This window comes from Lissotriton helveticus, chromosome 10, assembly GCF_964261635.1.
Source record: "Lissotriton helveticus chromosome 10, aLisHel1.1, whole genome shotgun sequence".
In the NCBI taxonomy this organism is placed as follows: Eukaryota; Metazoa; Chordata; class Amphibia; order Caudata; family Salamandridae; genus Lissotriton; species Lissotriton helveticus.
Window position 1 is genome coordinate 369,115,623 of NC_136071.1, and position 20,313 is coordinate 369,135,935.

Genomic DNA, 20,313 nt, shown 5'->3' on the forward strand with positions numbered 1-20,313 from the left:
CCATGGCTGCTAGAAAGTCTGCCAATAGTTTCCCCTGTAGTTCTCATTGTCGAGGTAGTAAGCGAACCAGTTCACCAGCTAAGGAAGCGTTACAATCTCCCCCCAGCAAAGTGTCCCCCTCATGTAGATTCAACATGTGGGGGCATACGCAAGTCAGGGTGGAAGTGTGTAGCCTGGGTAGTATGTATAGTGAGGTCATGTTGAGGGATCGACCCTCCCACCATCCGGAAACCGTGACAAAGTGGCCAAAAGGGTTGCATGTCATTTTTTGGATTTTAAAAGGAAGGGAGGTGAGTGAGAGGATCCCCATCCCTCTGGACCCCCACATGTAACCTGCGTGAGCAAGCAGTTTATAACCCCATCTGTTAAGTGCACAGTAGGTGGTGACAGGAATGTGCATTTCTTGGAGCAACACAAGATCGGAGTGTGGCATTTGAGCTATTGTAGTACTATCCCCCTCTTAATTCGGTCACCCAACCCATTCACATTCCAGGAGATTATTTTGGGTTGACCCAATGATGTATAAGCGGAGGGGTTGCCACTCATTCGTGTCAGAGATCGAGAGCCCCACTTACCACAGGGGCAAAAGTGCAACAGTGCATAACGAGACACATCACCACAGCAGGAAAGGAGAACAAGCGGATCACAGAGGCACCCAGGATGAATTCGGCAGAGCCACCCGGGGTGATCCAGGGGACCATAAAGGAAACATTGTGAGCGGAAACATAACAGAAGTCCGCAGAGTAGAACTTTGTGCATGACAGTAAACCCATCAAGCTTGTATGTGACCTTGGAAGACAAACTGCTCAAAAACACAATAAAAATGAAATAAATACCCTGTAAAACACCCTGGAACACCCCCACCCCATCTCCCTGCACCGTGGACTCTGAACTGCCCACTACCTCAACTTGCAGAGCGCTTGTGTACCCATAACTAGAACCGTGTGGAGGGGAATGCTACACAACCAAACTACCCTAGAGTTCGACCGTCCCGCCCTAAAGAACAATTACATTTGCCAAGGATGAATCCTAAAGAGCCTCGTAGCCCCGAGCTGGAATTATGTAGCTCCGACTGCCCCGGGCGGAATGTCTCCCCACCCCTTTTTCCAAAATTGAGCCTCAGGTAAACACCTAATATGACCCTAAAGCGCCCAGTGGGGGACACAAGACAATTGTCAGATAATGTTCGGAAGCAAATAACTCCATTTAATAATTCCATTAAAACAGGAACTGTGTCAAGGGCCGCTCTATTGCTGGTGCCTCAACCAAACACTAAAAACAGGGTGGGACCCCAGTTCATGGCAACATCTGATGACACCTTTATCCGGTTCTCCCAGTCAACCTTTTCCAGATGGCGGTCAGATCTATGAGGGTGATCCGGGGATGGGCGACCTCATTTCTCAGAGGAACACCACCTCTCCAACCAATCTCAGGCATCTTCCGGGGACTGGAAGAACAACGACTTACTGTCCGATTGCATATGCAGTTCTGCTGGAAAGAGCATGGCATATTTCAATTTGTGGCCCCTGAGTGCCCGTTTTACTTCTGGGAATGGGCGGCGTTTCTGTTGCACCTTAAATGCAAAGTCTGGAAAAAAGGTGATGCTTGAGTTCTCAAATTTGAAAGGTGGTCTGACTCTTGCAGCTTGAAGGATAATGTCCCAGTTGCGAAAGTTGAAAATTGGTGCCAGGATGGGACGTGGCAGAGCAGCCAGCTTCGGAGGTCCTCCAGGCACCCTGTGGGCATGCTCGACAGAGAAATAGTTGGAGAGTGATCGGGCTGTAGATGAATTTGGATTAAGTCTTCAACTAACAGGTCTGTTGCCTACCCCACCACTCGCTCGGGAACCCCCAAGATGCGCATGTTGCTTCTTCTTGCCCCTCCCTCTTAATCTTCTAGTTGAGCCCCAAGGTCCGACGTCAGGGCCAGCAGTTCCTTGATCGTCATTTCCAGCTGCGTTATGGAATGTGTAAGTGTTGCAACAGAGTCTTCATTCGCCTTGACCCTCTCCCCCATGTTTCTCAGTTCGGTGCGTATGAGGTTGACGTCTATAGAGACAGTGTCAATCTTATGTTCCAGTGCTGTGCGGACTCCCTGGATAGCCTCCATGATGTCCAGCAGTGTCGGAGCCCCGCCTTCAGGTTGCTACTTTGCCTCCTCGCCATCTTGCCTCCCCTCTGCCCCACCTGACTTGGAATGGCCAAATGTTGACCATTTTTGCGATTGCCTGGGTCCCTTCGCAGTGGCCTTTGTGTCCCACTCTCAACCTCAGGCAGGGAACCACCAGACCAAGGGAACAGCGAGTCTAGGGCATGCGGAACTGCAGACAGCATAGGCCGGTTCAGCAGCGTCAGGACCTCTGCTCTAAGACCAAAGCAAAGTGGGAGAGTCAGGGCCCTCAGGGGCAGGAGTCAGATATTGCAGATATATCCTCTAATATGTGCTTACCTTTGATCGTTAGCAGCCCCCTGTGATCTAATATGGAGATGGCTAGCTCCCAGTCAGCTACAACACAGTCACGGGGGCATCCAAGCCCCGGAGGGGTCACTGGGCCCAAAGCAGTGTAGTGCGAGGAAGGTTGGCAGGGCGTTGGCGAGGTGGCTGCGTCTGTCGCCACGGAAATCATCCAGCCACTCGCAAAGCAAAAAGAGGGAGGAAAGCGTTCACAGAAATGCAACCCCAACAACGGGCTCCAGCACTGTATGGAGGCACAGCGGGCGCAAACACTGACGGAGACCTTCCATTGTGTCTCACAAGGGCAGCCGCTGGAAGAGCACCCCGTGCCGGCACATGCCGCAGGTACACCAGGCGCGTTGGCTTGAGCGCCGCGGGTCTCACCAAATCACCCACAATTGGTGGAGGCTTGTATGGACCTCCGACCTTGGAAGGCTCAGAGTGGCAATGGCCGTTAGCAGGGCCTTCTCTCACTGGGTGCCCCCCAGTGAGACTAGCCGACTAGCTTGCTCCCGATGCGCCGGGCTGGTGGCAGGAGAAGCCGTGCAACATCATGGCCAGACCCTCGCTCCCCCTGGTTGGCGATGTCAAAGCCGATTGTGCTGGCTAACAGGGACGGATTCACTCCGGTGACGGACCGGATGGATCCCAGACTCCAGGAGCTTTAGTGGCGGGCAGAACTGTGGGCAAACGGATAAATGTAGCGGATGTAGGGGGAGATTCAGTTGGTGGTCGACTGGAGCTCTATCCCAGTACGGCCATCTTGGGTGTTGGCTAGCCTTGTCCCTCCATGTAATACATTTTCAAGTTAAAAGTGGTGTAACATTTTCATTGCTACTAGATTCAAAATAACTATATTTGCAATTGGTGTACATTAATGTTTTGTAATAAAAAATGTGTTTATGTTGAATAAACTCTAATAAATGTACCTATACCTTACCAAAAGGAAATCTCCACCTCTGGTGGCACTGACCTCTGAATATCTGAATACTTGTAAAACTTTGAGTAGTAACTTTACCCGTGTAAATCTGTGGTGAAGACAAATAATCTAAGGTTAATAGTAATGTTATGCTTATAAATCGTGACTAGCAAAAAAGAATATAAAATTACTCCTAGTTGAAAAGTAGATTTGAACGTGACTACATCTACATGTGTAAGTTTACCTTTGTGAATAAGGCACTTAGCATGTTTAGATTAAACCTCACAATCTAATCACTTTGATGAAGACGAAGAACAAGCATGTAATGTGAATTCTGGACTTCAGGGTGTAATATTCTGCTGAATACGTAACCATTTATTTTGCCTGACAAATAATTAAGACATTTATAATTAATCACAAACACTGGTGTACCTTCAGGATTCAATAGCGTTGTCTTTGCAGCTTGCATTGGTTTCTTCATTCGAGGGAATGGCTTGACTACCATCACATTTTGTTGTTCGAATGCGCTTTTTAACTTGCTGACTGTGGAGGACAAAATACATTTATTTAAGTGGACAGCCTCCCTTTGTCTCCCTTTCCAATCAGTGATTTGAGCCACTGCAGCTACACCTCCAAAACATCTTCACTAATACATAAAACAAGCATTACTTTATAAATATCATTGGCAAAGTACAGCATGATAAATATTAATAAATAGAGTGAATTGATATGAAAATTGTCATTATATAAACTAACAATAAAGTAATTATCAGACCTAAAAGGTTAAAGTTTTCAGTCTTACAATATTTTTATAGACTACCTCTAGTAGCATTAGATATAGCTTTCATGTCACTCACAACTGGGTTTTCAAAGTTGTTGTATATAGCCCATCCTTCATCTAGTTTTTCATCAAAGATGAGACAGTCTGCCTTCCTTAAGACTTTAGCCACAGCATTCCCTAGTTTCTTAACTGTGCAGATAAAATCCTCTTCAGCCACCTCCCCCTCTGAGTTGAGGGATCTAAAACACAGGATAAATCCCCCAGTCTAATCATGTTTTTTACTGTCCACTGTACAATGGAAATCTTTTTCCATTCAAATTAACTTATAGCGGAGAATGCAGAGTGGTAATGAATTCTCAGTTTGTGGATTCTCTGTTGGAAGCCCTCTCTAGCAAGTTTTTGCAACATAGTGGGTCAACAAAAATGAACTTAGGGTGCACTTGGTGTGGTCTCCTCGGCTGCACGTTCTTTAGTGTTCCCAAATGCTTCTGGAGAGTATAAGGTGGAGGCTGTACTTAAAACGGTATATGCTCACTCAAGCCTTTCACTGAGGGCTTGGATTTATTCTTACGTTGCAAAATTGGTAAAACAGCACACCTTACACTGCCATAATTTGTGACACAAGAAACTGTTTGTTCAGAGGTGTTGTTAAACATGGAGGTCATAATGAGATTTTGTTTGAAGTTTCTTTTAACAGTACCTGTGATATTTCCCTCATGGTTCACCACTATCAGCCCATAGTTATGTCTGAGTCCATCAGTGGAAGAACAGATGCTAATCAGAACAAATGTATTTATTGTATTTATCTCATGTAGGGGACTCAAGTTCTTTGACCTGAAGTTGGTGAGTTTCGTACAGTCTACATTTGAAAACAAGACATTTTCCTATTCTTTCCATTACATATCCAATGGCTCATCCTCTAAACTCAAAGATCTTGAAATGTTAAGTAGCTTCTTGTTCCAGGTACTCTGGATGCTTCAGATCAAGGTGTGGGCTTCGTGCTACAAGAGTGGGTGGCTCACTTTCTGCACTCTTCTGCAGTTCCAACTTGAAGTGGAGTCTGTACTGGGATACTTTTTTGTATAGATACCTGCATCTTTTCCAGAAGGCTTTGCCGTCTTGGTCTCTGACCAGTAGTTCTCGAGTGTGTGACTCAGGGAAACTTGATGGAGTTTGGAGCAGTCCTTCCTTTTCAGTATGGCTTGTGGATGAGGCCTTAACTTCAGAATCTACCTTGCTGGAGGGGTCTAGCGGACGGTGTTACAGATCTGTTTCCTAGCAAGTCTCTTATCCTGTTCTACCTTTGGAGGTCACTGAAATAATCTTCTTGATCATCTTCAGGTAATTGAATGTCACTGGTGGGTTCTCTTTGGTGCTTGACCTGATGGAACTAAACAGGTGAATTCCCCGGTTGTCTTCAAAATGCTGACATCTGTGGATGCCCAGGACACTTATCTTCATATTTTAATAGAGAGTGTCACTCAAAGTTTTTCTTGTTCACGGGATGCAGCGAATGTAGAAGGAGACAGTACTGAAGTGGGTGCTGTCTGGCCAGTAAACACATGTAGGTGAACAAAAACTGAAGACTTCAAAAGTGTGATGGGAGGCAGAATGCATCACTGTTGAACAAAGGTATGAAGAGAAAAGAGAGGGGGTGTAACAGATATCATTACATGACATCTAGGCAAATTTACAGTAGAAGTGAATGGCTTTCTATGTTTTGGCATCACATTAACACCTCCATAATAGAAAGCAATGTTGTGTCTTATGGTTCTTTCCTTTGCATTTTCTATACTCATTCTTGTTGTCTGATTATCTAAAACAGTGGACCGTCTTCTAGTTCACAATTCTATTTATCATCTATGTTACCAATCGCAAAGGGGTGGCTGGTTATACTTTTAAAAGCATGTCTGATCTTAATGGTTCGTTATTTTTGGAATATATCTGCATAGCTCAGTGATGTGATGCACAGTAAGCAGAAAATGTCTGCTGTCTCCTGGTTTTGATAAACGTCTGCACATATGATTTATGCTATGGAAGTTTGTGTATTTGTTCCCCCCACAAACATTTAACCAAAACAAGAATGCAAAGCCTAAAATCTGTGTAGCAGGGTAAAATCCCAAGGAAGATTTCCTGTGGCTCCTTTTTTTCCTGTTCTCCTGTTGTTTTTCTATGTAAAGTAAGTGTGTGCTATCTGTCAGGCAGGATTTTTTAGTCTCTATTTTGCTGTGTTCTCATTCGTTGCACTGTAGTAATAAATGTGTGGTTGTTTTTTTAAATATATATATGTGGGAGAAGGAGGTAGACTAGACAGGAAAATGAATCCTTCATGAAGAACGTTGTGCTTTAGACTAATTTTATTGACACGCTTTTTATACTCTGGGAGGGTGGGGAACTTGAAGTGAAAAGATTCACACTGCAATTAAATGCTGATGACCTCAATAGCAAGTTTACCACAACATATAGTAGAAAACATTGTGAGTTTTTGGATATGCAAGTGAATGTGAACAACAACATACTTCTACTACTATCCACAGAAAGACAGCAGTAACTAAACAATACTGCATGCCATTAGCAGACATCCAATAGTAATAAACCGGAGTATACCATAAGGACAAAGGTTAAGAAACAAGAAGAATCTGTTCTGCAGAAGGTAAGTATGAAAAGGAAGTGACTAAAATGATAAAATGATTCATCCTACATAGGCACCCACCAAGTGTTCTCAGTAATGCATGTGAGAGTGCTTGTGAAAAGTGAAGGGATTCCCTACTTTATAAACAATATGAAAGGTCATCAAAAAGTGATAATGGTAAAGTACAGTGATTATTTTTGGAATATAATCTAGCACAACCAGAAAATAAAGGAATTTAAAAAAGAAATTTGCACATATTGCAAAAAGATAAATATTTAAAGCAAATGATTGCCTCTGGTCCATAAATAACCTTTTGGAAAACAAGATCATTAAGTAGCATTTTAACGCACAGCTTTTATGATCCTGCTAGAGGAAAGAATTGGCTATTGGAAAGTACACATTTCTTCTTGTTCAAGATAGAATAACAGGGAACATGGAATATGTTGTTCATGCATTAAAATGTGATTGTGGGAATCTCTACATTGGAAGTTCAATCAAGAAACTAAAAATAAGAATTCTACAACATATAAGAGCAATCAGAAATGGAGACAATAAATATCCAATGGCCAATATCCTCAAAGATCCCCATCAGGATTCAAATATTATGGAATCAAACATGTTAAGGCTCATCCCCGGGAAAGTGACAGGGAAAAAAGAACTGAGAAGAGAGGTGTCTAGACTAATTTTAACATTGGGCGTAGAGATACCATGGCGACACAACACAAATGTGGAGCTTTATGTGCATTAATATGTTTTAATATACTATGAAAGTTTATGTACCAATAAGAAATCATTCTGACATCATATCTGACACAAAACAAGTATGTGAAATAAAATGTGTACATATAATTGTGCTGAAAGGTAGTGATCTACATACTTAGGAAAATGATATGTGTATATCAGTGTGTATCTCACATGGACAAGGAGTTCCCTTTGCTAGGAAAACCATTCATTGATCACTTAGCATTTTCACCATGCACCTAGCACCTTATCCTTGTATTGGCATAATTAATATGACCATCATCATGATAACAGCTTATTGTGAGCACAAGCCCAATTAAATCATGTGCAATATGTTTGTGGAAGCTCTTCACGTTGCACCTGGCACTTTATTTATTAATTCAGATAATTTGTTGAGGATCAAGATACCTGACAACACTTTTCTTATTAGGAATTGTGCAACTGATGTCATACAATACACCTAGGATAAGTGTTGGATACTTTATTCACCTTTAAGGATTTGAGACAATTAGAAAATGATTGCGTAATGGGATAATTGCCATCATTAGGGAATGAATCAATGAGGAGATGAATTATAAAGAGGGTGGCAGTGAACCCTAGATGGATTGGAGGAAACACCTAGCATTTTACTGAGTATGCACTTTACTTTAGTAATAGAGAGAGTGTAATCAATTGAAGTGAAGTATGTCAACAAAGGCACTTTAAAAGCACTTTACATAGCATTAGGCACTTTAACTGTTGTCCCGTATGGGTTATCAAGGGGGTGGAATTAAGGATTAGGACAAGAAAATAAATGTTCTAAAATCACATGTAAGAACTAGTGTAATAAAAAGCACTCTCAATAACTACTCATGCGCAGACACTTTTTCTGTGAAAGAATGCAATAATATATGGATTGCAGAATCCACTGTTACATACATATGTAAAACCATCGATGATGATAGATATAAATATAATTTTCTCTCCTCTCCCTCAAAATACGATATTTTTTATTCAGAGGTAACTCTTATTTGCACTTTAACAGGGAAATCCTTCCCTCCCCTTCCTAATCTGGTCATTCTGAACAGTAACATTAGCATTAAGGCACTTTAAATAGTGATTCAAAATGTAATTCCAACATGACAAAATAACATATGCAATGTGTTTGTTACCTTAACCAAAAGATATGCATTGAGCATTAGAAATGAAATGTTGTGTATCAAACTCCACTTATGAAACCGTGTGGAAATATGTGATGAGAAAGCGCGCCTCAAATGTTTGAAAAGAAGCATTATAGCGCATAATGGAATAATTGTAAATCATTTTCTCTCATGAGACTCGAAAGCTTCATGTTGTTGTAATAGAATGATACTGTTCCAGTTGAGAAATTTATACCAGGGAAATGTGATGAAACAAATGTTGTTAGCGTTCTAGCATACAAATTTGCTGTGGAAAGTGGTGATGGACAATTGTCCTAAAACATGAATAAAACATTGCCACTATGAATCTAAAGTAGGCTCAGTAGAAGATGTCAAGCTGAAATGCGTTGGCTGTGATTTATGCACTTTCTTGCAACTTTGCATGTTTTATTGTCTTTCTGAGGCTTCAAAATAAACCTTAATATGTGCATGATTCCAGTTTTTTGTCATCTTTTTTTTTGCTGGAGCCGCTGCGATCTCTTGATAAGGAAGTAGCAGTGTGGAGTTAACCTTTGCAGATATCTATAATGTCATTTGAGATGTCATTAGTGATGTCATCAGTAATGTTACTGGCTATGTCATGAGTGATGTAATATGTGAGTTCCCCTCCAGGAACCGATTTCAGCCTGTGGGGACACATTCCTCCAGGGCCCGGCCTTTTTGTTTATGTTTTTTGAATAATTGTAATTGCATTTATATAGCGGTTACTACCCCAATGAGGCATCAAAGCACTTATTCTGTGAGTAACGCACTACCCCAGAACCCAAAAGGCATCTGTTATGAATTAGCATAGGAAAATATGAAATTAAAATGAGCGATGGACATGTGAGCTTTTTATTTTGAACGAAAAAGGGTAGTGGAGTGATGGAAGAGGAAAGGGTTTGCATTTATATAGTGTTTGCTACCGCTGATGAGATGCTGAAGCACCTTTCAGTGGGTAGCACACTACTCTGAAACCCAAACAGGATAGTGGGGAATTACTATAGAAAAATATGAAATTAATTTGAGCAGTGCACATGTTAGTCTATCAGTTTGAATGAAAATGATAGTTGAGGGATAGAAGAGAGAAGGGTCTAGAAAGTGTTTTTTGGGAGCTCCAAGCAGTAGGAGGAGGTTTGGGGTGAGTAAAGGGGAGGTGGAGGAGAGAAGAGTCAGAGGGAAGGGTTTAGTTAGTTTGGGATATCTTACTAGTAAAGAAGGTATGAGATGATGCAAGGAGGGGTAGAGGAGGGAAGAGTAAAAAAAGTTTATTTTGGGGATCATAGTAGTAGAATAGGCTTTGGGCTAAGTGAGAGAGTGGATGTAGAGGATATATTGAGAGACGTATAGGGTGAGAAATAGGGTAGGGCATTGGAGAGAGTAGCAGAATGAGGTTTGAGATGAGTCAGAGAGTGGAGGTAAAGGATATATTGAGAGGTATAGGGTGAGATATAGGGTAGTGGATTGGAGATGCTGAACTAGAAGTAAAGTAATAAGTATAAAGATACATAAGTACACAGAAGGTATATATGGACACAGAAGGTAATATATGCAGATTTAAATTGTATTTAATGAACTCAGACTTTTAAGTGTTGCTGTACTTTAGGTTAATTTATTTGTTGTTGTTTTATTTTCATTTCTTTGTAATTTTATAGAGAAGCAATTGCAGATAGTTATGATAAAAGATTTACTTATTTATGCAGTCACCTATATGCATGTAAAACATGGAATAATATAATCATAAGTAATATGAACATTTGTTAAGCAGAACAAACTAATATCTACATATTATAAACCTATTATTATACACGTTTTAACCCGTTTACTGCGGCAGTTATTTCGGCGCAGTGGGGGCGTTTGACAAAATGGGCGGGGCCGCTTCGGGTATTGAACGGTCACAGCACCAGCCAGGTAGTGCTCCGAACGCTCAACGGCCGATGGCAGCATCAATGGGCTTAGCAAAGCAATACACATATAGAGGTATACATGTGTAGTCCAATAAAATTCTTATATGGAGAGGGATATGCTGTATATTTATGTATAAGTATTGTGGTTATGTGGGGAAGAGCCAGCATCTGAGTAGTCTTCTGAAGATAATGCAGTTATCTGTAGATCTTATGTTTAAGGGTAAAGAGTTCCATAGTTTGGCTGCTTAAACAGAGACAGATGTGCCACCTATGGTTTTTAACATAAATGGAGGGATTTTGAAGTGAGGTGCCAAATCTAGAGAAAAGGTTCCTTTGTTAAATGTATTTGGTGATTTTATTTCTTATGAAGAGCAGTCCTGTTCCATGTACTGCTTTGTGGGTGATACAAAGCAGCTTGAAAGTTGATCTTCTGGCAGCCGGTGACCAATGTAGGGCCTTCAATGCAAGGGAGATGAAGGCTTGTGGTTTTACGTGTAAGAGGAGACCGACAGCAGAGTTCTGAATCTGTTGCAGTCTTTTCATAGCTGTTAAAGATGATCCATGGTAGAAGCTATTGGCATACTCAAGTTTAAAAAGAACAAGAGAGATCATAGCCTCCACCTTGTGTGGCAATCTAGGTGGGGTAAGATGCGCCACAGTGATTTTATAGTAAAGAAGCTTGACCACGCTAGTTTGTCCACTTGGGCATTCTTTGATAGCTTGTAATTCTGAGGTTTCTCACTTCCTCTGACACTTTATGCTGTGATCCTAGTTTGTCAGGCCAGGTGGTGAGTGGGTCAGAATTTTTCCAATCGCCACATGTGTATTTCTGTTTTGGAAGCATTCAATTTGAGATGGTTCCATGTCATCCACTGATCCACTGCTCTAAGGCAACTTAAAATGTGTGAGTTTCTAATGTCTTTAAAGGCTTTCCAGTTTAAAGAGTGTTTTTGTGTCATCTGCTTAGTTGTCGCGTGCAAGGTGAAATTGATTGATCAGTGCTGGTAATGACTTCATGTAGATGTTGGAAAGCAAGGGTGAGTTGATGGATACTTGTAGGACCCTTGCTTTTGTGAAATACGGTTTGGACGAGAAAGGCAGGTATGGATTACTTTAGTTCTCTTTTGAAGGTAGGATGTGATACAGTCGAGAGCACTCCCTTCTATGCCGGCTTTGTAGAGTCTTTGTATTAGAGTGTCAAAGGCAGCTGAGAGGTCCAACAGAAATAGTACAGCAACCCTGTTCTGATCAACTGTGTTCTTAAGGTCATTGCAGATGGCAATGGAGGCTGATTCTGTGGCTCTTCCTGGGTCGAATCCTGTGTGGAAGTCTGAAAGTATGGAATTATCTTCAATGAATTGGGACATCTGAGCAAATGCTTCTTTTTCTATCTGTGTGCCTAGGAAAGGTCCATTTGTAATTGGTCTGTAGGTGTCGGGATTAAGTGGATCCAGGTTTATTTTCTATAGTAATGGGCATAGGCAAATGTATGACTTTTTAGATCTTCTGATAATGTTGCTGTAGATAAGGAATTGTTGATGATTCTTCTTACTAGCGTGGCAGCAGAGGTAGTTAGAAGAGTTTTCTTGAAGGCATTTGATGGACCCGGGTCAGAAGGGCTGACAGCAGGCTTGCTTGCTTTGATCAGGTCCATAATTCATTGTGTGATATTTGTTGGAAGAAATGGAGAGACTGGGCTAGCATACTCTTGCAGTGTTTTTCTTTTAAAAGGGTCGGGGCTGGTGTTTTTTTTGTCTAAAATAGAAGTCTGATAGTGTAATGATACGTCTGTTTGTCTGTGAATTCTTCAGTAATGGGGTGATCTCCATATAGGCAATTTGGTTTACAAAATTCAGTGAGAATTCTATAGAATTCTTTATTTTCACATTTAGCATTTTTAATTTTGTCTGAATAGTATTTTTTCTTATCATTGATGATTGCTGGCTTGTATAATCTGTTAAGTGTCAGTAGGTGAAGTTTAGCCAATTTTTTGTTACTGCTCTGGACACCTTTTGTTTACACCTCTTGAGTAGTTGAATTCTGCTGGAATCCAGGACAAGGCCCTCAACTGGATCTGCTCCTTCCTCTCCAGCAGGACGCAGCGGGTCAGACTCCCCCCTTTCCTCTCGGACCCCACACCTATCACCTGCGGAGTCCCCCAGGGCTCCTCCCTCAGCCCGATGCTCTTCAACGTCTACATGGCTCCACTTGCCCCCATCGTCAGAACCTACAGACTCAACATCGTGTCATATGCAGACGACACCCAGCTCATCCTCTCCCTATCCAACAAGCCCAACACCGCCAGACGCAACTTTCGAGAAGGCATGGAAGCCGTCGCCAAATGGATGAAAAACAGCTGCCTACAACTAAACACCAACAAAACAGAAGTACTCATCATGGGCCCAAACCCCGACGCCTGGAGTGACACCTGGTGGCCCACCGCCCTCGGAAACCCGCCAACCCCCACAGACCACGCACGCAACCTGGGAATCATCCTGGACTCCGAGCTCAAAATGGACCGCCAGATCAACTCTGTCTCATCTTCCTGCTTCCACACCCTCCGCCTCCTTCGTAAGACCTTCAAATGGATCCCCCTCGAACACCGAAAGACAGTCACTCACGCTCTGGTCACCAGCAGACTCGACTACTGCAACGCACTCTACGCCGGAATAAACAAAAACCTCATCCGCAAGCTACAGAACATCCAGAACGCCGCCGCAACAATGGTCCTCAACCTGCCAAAACACTGCCACATCTCCCAGCACCTGCGCACACTCCACTGGCTCCCCGTCGAGGCGAGAATCACCTTCAAGATGCTCACCCACGCACACAAGGCCCTCCACGGCACCGGACCAGCATACCTGAACAGCCGACTCAAATTCCACGCACCCCAAAGGACCCTACGATCAGCCCAGCTTTCCTACGCTGTGGTCCCCCGCACCAGAAAGACCAGATCGGGAGGCCGCTCCTTCTCCTTCCTCGCGGCCAAAGCATGGAACGCCCTTCCGCTCCACCTCAGACAGACAACATCGCTCCCCATCTTCGCAAGAAACCTCAAAACCTGGCTCTTCGACAGACCCCCTCCTTGATGAAAAGGAACCTGCACCCCCCCAACTCCCCCACCCCACCCCTAGCGCCTTGAGACCCTTACGGGTGAGTAGTCGCGCTTTAACAAACTCCTGATTGATTGATTGACACTAGTTAAAAATCACAGAACCTTCCAAAAATGATGTGCAGGACCATCTAGCTGCTTAAGGATCTGGAGAAAAGGTCTAGGGGGCATATTATCAAGGGGGTTTATCTCCACTTTTTTGGCTTTAAAAGCCAAGAAAGCGGAGATAAAATTATCTCCCTATTACCTAGCTGTCGCTAACACCAGTTAGCGACAGCTAGTAGGAGATAGCGACCATCTTGGGCCCCACTTTGCATGTCAGTGATATTTATCACTAATGACATGCAAAGTGGGCGTGCCAAGATGTTAGCGAGTGGAAACAGTCGCTAACATCGCTATCTCCTATTACCAACTCCCCCCCCACCCCTAGCGCCTTGAGACCCTTACGGGTGAGTAGTCGCGCTTTAACAAACTCCTGATTGATTGATTGACACTAGTTAAAAATCACAGAACCTTCCAAAAATGATGTGCAGGACCATCTAGCTGCTTAAGGATCTGGAGAAAAGGTCTAGGGGGCATATTATCAAGGGTCTTTATCTCCACTTTTTTGGCTTTAAAAGGCAAGAAAGCAGAGATAAAATTATCTCCCTATTACCTAGCTGTCGCTAACACCAGTTAGCGACAGCTAGTAGGAGATAGCGACCATCTTGGGCCCCACTTTGCATGTCAGTGATATTTATCACTAATGACATGCAAAGTGGGCGTGCCAAGATGTTAGCGAGTGGAAACAGTCGCTAACATCGCTGACTTTTCAGCGATATTCATGCATTGCGACCGTTTTTTATCGCATTGGCGATAAACCTTGGTAATACCAAGGTTTATCTGCGATACAAATCGCCGCAGCACAGCGGTAAGATTTTGTCTCTAACCAAGCAATAGCGATAATTATCGCTATTGCTTGGTAATATGCCCCCAGATGTGTTAATACCTGTCTCGTCATGGGATCAAGGGTCTTTTATTCCTGATGACATTTCAGTACCTGCATATTTTGATCTACTGTGTGATTTCTCTCCTAATAGCTGTTGCCTGAAAATGTTGCATGATTCCTATGATACAAAATTCTTGCAATTAGGTAGAACTGAATGATCATGCCACAAATGTTGTATTGTGTCTTGAAAGTGCAAGTAAGAATAGGCAATGTCTGTACATTTGGAACATCATTAAAAAAATGCCTTTAACAGACAAGGCAACTGTAAATGGTAACCAACATAAAAATGTCACATTTCACTGGGCCAAGCATGTGTTTTGTTTTCGCTCCCGTTGGTTGCAGAGTGTGGTCTGCCTCAGAATCCGGCTCCGTCCTCGCCGCCAGGTGCGTAGCTTCCTCCTCCAGACTGCAGTGGCGGATTACAGATTTTGGCCTTGGTCGCAGACCCCCAGCTCCTCCTCACCCCGCACAGGGGGATTGATGACTTGGTCCGTTGCAGTGTGTGGAGCTTGGGAGAGGTGATGAAGGGTGAGGGAATAAATGAATGGTGAGGATGTGGGGCCGCCGCTTGGCTCCCTCTGCTCCGCTCCATTCCTGTGGTGCTGTGCTCGATGTCGCAGGGGAGCTCCTGGGTGTGGAGCAGGGGACGCAACCTCTCCTTCCTCTGCAGCGTGGTGTCTGGTAATGTGAGGAGACGTGGAGGTGGTTGTAGGAGGTGGATTGGGGGCTTGGCTGACTCCATTGACACTACTCACTGCGGGGGGTCTTTGGAATTACATTTAGCACAGTCAGCCATCCCTGCCACCAGCCCCATGGATTAGCAGCAATAGGCAGGCAGGAGGGCCTGAAGGGGTGTAGTGTTGGCATTGGTAAATGGAGATTGTGGTTGCCATACCATTGCCACTGCTGATGCTGTTGATGTAGGGGTCTGAGACCTCTTCTAGGAAAACAGTGGATCTATTCTTCACTTGGTGGCCTCCGTAGTTACAGCCCTTGACGCTGCAGAAATTGACGTGGCTGTGGTACGTGTGTATGCTTTGTCGGCTTACAAACTAATAGTTGGCAACAATTTTTTGAACTTTAGAAGGGTTGCTGAAGCATCTGGAGGATTAGAGGGCGTTGTATAAGCACTATTACATTCAAAGGAATTATTAAAGGAGGTGTATTTAGATAATACATGAATAATAAGCAATAGAAGGCAACACAAGAAAATAATAGAAAACAATTTAGCATAAAGGAAAAGTAAGGAAAAAATATAACCCCACACAAGAGCGAACCATGAGGTCAGATAGAGAGAGAGCACCTTTCTCCACCTTTAAATTGGAGAAAAAACTTCAAGGTTTAACAGCAAAATTCATTAAAGTAAAAATTGATGGGGAGGCCAAACTGTGAATCTCACCTGAGTTTCTGATGTTCGCAAAATCAGCTAAAATTCCAAACAAATCGATTAACCCAGCAGGAGTGATGTTATTTAATCAAGATGACTCAGATATTTTATCCTTACCAATTACACCAACAATGAAAATTAAAACAACTATGGACCGACTTAATGGTACTAATGGTATTATAGATCAAACTAGGAACTAGCCAGAACAAGAATCAATGGAAAACAAAGACCAAACATGGGGCTCTATTACGGCCCAGGAAATACTTACAATAGGAGCCCACTCTCCACAACTGATTAATAAGTAATCACCTGAATCATTTCTTAAAAAATCTCAGCAAAAAACCCGGGAACAACTACTAAGAACTAGGGCTCACCAACCAATTGAAGCACATGTAAAAATCAATAACAAACCTAGAGAAGTAGAAAAATCAAAGTATTCAAGCTGTAAACTAAAACAAACTCATTATGTGGAAATAAATCACAATTAACTATTGCCTATAAAAACCACACAAACATTGACCTCGCTGATGTGGTCCACTAAATCTCAAAACAATATAAAAAAGGAACTATTAGGTGGTGATAAACCAATTCCCTAAGGCAAAGCTTGCTGGAACTCAGTGGAAGAGAAATTGGATTACTGGATGCATAATAGTAACGATAATATACAAATCTGTCGAAAAATAGGGAGCAAAACAGCTTCTAGTAATAGCCCAGGTAAGGCTAATTATCATCTAAATCTATAATCCAATGACTCTGCAATAGCTACCGATCCAGGAACTATATCAGACATCTTATTTAGAAAATCACTACTTACACTAGAAGAACTAACTTATCGATCAAATGAAATGGATGTCCAAGTAGACCTGCTTAATAATATGGCAAAAGCAATTTCAGGGATCAATCAGAAGCTGGCCAACTTAAATAAATGAATAATGAGGGCACAATCTCACGCAGCTACATTAAATATGGAGTGTACCTGCTGCCCAATGATTGATAAGCTAGCAACAATCCCGGAAGTCTTGACCACACTTATTGAGGATTTAAAAACAAATGTTGGCTGTAATAAAACTCCTACCATATCCCAGAAAATAATTACGAAAAATAGCTCAAAGAGATGGTTGTACAAACGTTGGCTCATCCTCCAGCGCCTCTCTACTGTTATGTGACAGTAATCTGGCCTGACAAAGAAAGCAACTCCCTCGCTAAACCTTCTTGCCTCTGGTCTGGCTTTTTCAGCTATGGCCTGTCATAGAATGAAATTGAGATGAACGTGTTACTAATGAACCATTAGAAACATCCCCCTAGGCACACCTTCCTCCCCTCAATGTGAAATTAGGGTTCCAAATAGCCTTTGTTTGATATTTCATATTTCTTTTATTTTCATATTCTCATTTGAGTTCATTCTTAATCCTTTCTTTTTAAATCAAATGCATTATTCGTTCATTTTGATACTTCATGAACTTCAGATTAACGGCATTATTCTCTCATTCAATCCAATGCATTTCGGGCATTTATACATTGCCCTTCATCAGGGAAAAATACTGTAAAGAAATTAATGATAATTGAAGGGCAATGTATAAATGCCCGAAATGCATTGGATTTTAAAAGAAAGGATTAAGAATGAACTCAAATGAGAATATGAAAATAACAGAAATATGAAATATCAAACAAAGGCTATTTGGAACCCTCATTTCACATTGAGGGGAGGAAGGTGTGCCTAGGGGGATGTTTCTAATGGTTCATTAGTAACACGTTCATCTCATATTTGAAGCGACTCAGGACGTCAGTCGTTACCCGTGGAGCACCCAAAAGAATACTTAAACAAGTCAAACCTCATTATTAACAAAGCTGTGCACTGATCTCACTACTCAACTCAATAGAATGAAATTGCCCGGAAAAATTTTAATTACCCTTCACTTAGCACCTCTCCCTGTACCAGCTCGGATTTTAAACGGAGTACGGTGCGCCATCTGAATTTCCGCCAACCAGTTCCAATCGGAGAGTTCTGGAAAGGCCAATTTGAATAGATTTATCATGTAGGCCCTGACATCTGACCCCTCGACCCCTTCTGGTATCCCAAGCACCCGCAGATTATTCCGTCTAAGCCTATTTTCCATTTCCTCCAGTTTCCACTGGATATCGATGACATGGGCGCTTTGGGACTCTACTTTAGTGGTGGCTGTGGCAGCCTCCGATTCTGTTGCGACGATCCTTTCTTCAAGATTTGACATCCTATCTCCCACAGTGACACATGCCTTGGACAACTTTCTAACCACGCCTTGCATTTTCCTCATTGCCGCTTGTGATTTGCGACTGTCCTGGCGTGTTTCCTCACGATGGGAAAGAATTGCCTGATGAATAACCTCTAAAAGCGGAAGATGGGTTACCGGGGTTTCTACATTAGGGCTACCCTGAAGTGGCATGGCAGAAGAGTGATCCCAGATTAAATCACGCCCAGGCTGCTCTTGCCGGTTTAGTTGGACGCTAGGTCTTTTAGCTGTACTGGGGGGGTCCTCTTCAAGATCGCTTTCAGACTCAAAGTTACTCTCCCCCTGAGATGAGCTCCGGTCATCTTCCGACCACTCTGAGACAGAAAAGAAGCATTCACTACTTTCCTTCTCTTTACCATCAATCCCGGCCATGGAAGGGCACAGCCCTCCAGCCCCTTGCTCTCCCGCTGTACCACCATTGCATGCTTGCACCACATCGCATGCTTGCACCGGCACCAGCCAGCGCCGCCCGACCGCTCTCCGCCTCGTTCTCTCCCTGTGGGGTAAAAATGTCATTGCCCAGGGCCAGCCCCTCAGTCTCTGCTACCTCAGTGCTGTTAAGTGCTTTGTCCAAAACGCAAGGGTGATTAGATCTAGTGTCCCCCATTTCACCGTCAATAGAGACCTCCTCTACCTCCATTATCGGATTTTTGCCCTAAGAGTTATTTTGGTTAGCAGTATCCTTTGGCTTAGGCGTGTGCGCCGCATCCATACCTGACACTACTGCATCAATCTCCTGTGAGCAAAGTGCGGAGGCAGCTACCTCCTCCATGCTACCGTCCTTATGAATCTGTCCCTTGCCGCTCCGTGAAAACATCTCTGGGATTGATGCGGTCGCCTGTCGAGTTTTCGCCGTGATGTGCTTCCATTTCCTTGGCGGCTCCACCAGGGGCGTACGCAACTTGCATGGTGACTCATCCTTTCCAGGTTCCTGCCCAGGCTGCTCTGCTGTCTGAACTTTCCTCCTAGCTGTCGCCACTGCTGATTTCGCAGCCGCTCCAGCCACAGCCTTGGGAGCCATTCCGTCTTTGCTCAGCTCACTCCGCTTGCTCTGCTCACCACGCCTGTCTCCTCTGCCACACCTGCAGCGCTGACGCTGGATCCGCAGAGACAGGACACCGCTCAGTACACGTAGCAGCCTGATCCCGGCCCACGCCGGACGAGCTGTTTTTGATGATGCTGTCCAAAATGCCCAGTGAGTAATAAACGGCATTAGGCTACTTTCTATCTTTGATCACTGCCATTTATTGCGGGCTGACACCAGTGCTGGGGGTCAAACAAACCGTGCCCATTCCGCTAGTACTGCAGAGCGACCACGACGCGGTCGCTATCTTGCTTCCCGTCTCCAGGAGCCCAATATGGGAGAGGCACATTCAGGTATATCTTATCAATCCAGCGCAGCTCAAAATATTAAATGAAGGACGGACTCAGTACTTTGCATCCGAAGTGAAAGCACAAGAGTATTTGGACTCCCGTGGTAGCTAGGGAAGCTAGCGGAGAGGTGAGGACACTAGCTGGTTCTGGGTAGGGGGGGATGTGGAGTCATGATGTGATCTTCTTTGTTTGGATTTTGTATTATTATGTGTGGCTATAGCCTTCTTATATTTAATTTTTGGCTGGGGGCAGTAAAAGGGCACTATGTGCTTATCCTAATTGGTGGAAGTGCCCAAAACCGCTACTACTGCAAGCATCACATGCACAGACCAATGTCTGAGCACTTCACAAGGGAGTGAGTGGGGGGAAAGGGAAGGGAGGGGGGAGCAGAGGTGGGTCAAGGGGGGGGCAGCTGGGGGTGAGTAAGCGGGGAGAAAATAAAAAAAACAGAATTTATGGTACAAATGTGCTTGTGTTGTTATTTTTGGGAGTGGGGTACTGTTTTTTTGGAATGCGTGTTGCCTTTATTCTGCTGTTGGTACAAAAAGTGAAGGAAATTTTATAATGGTGAACCTTAATATATGCTCGATT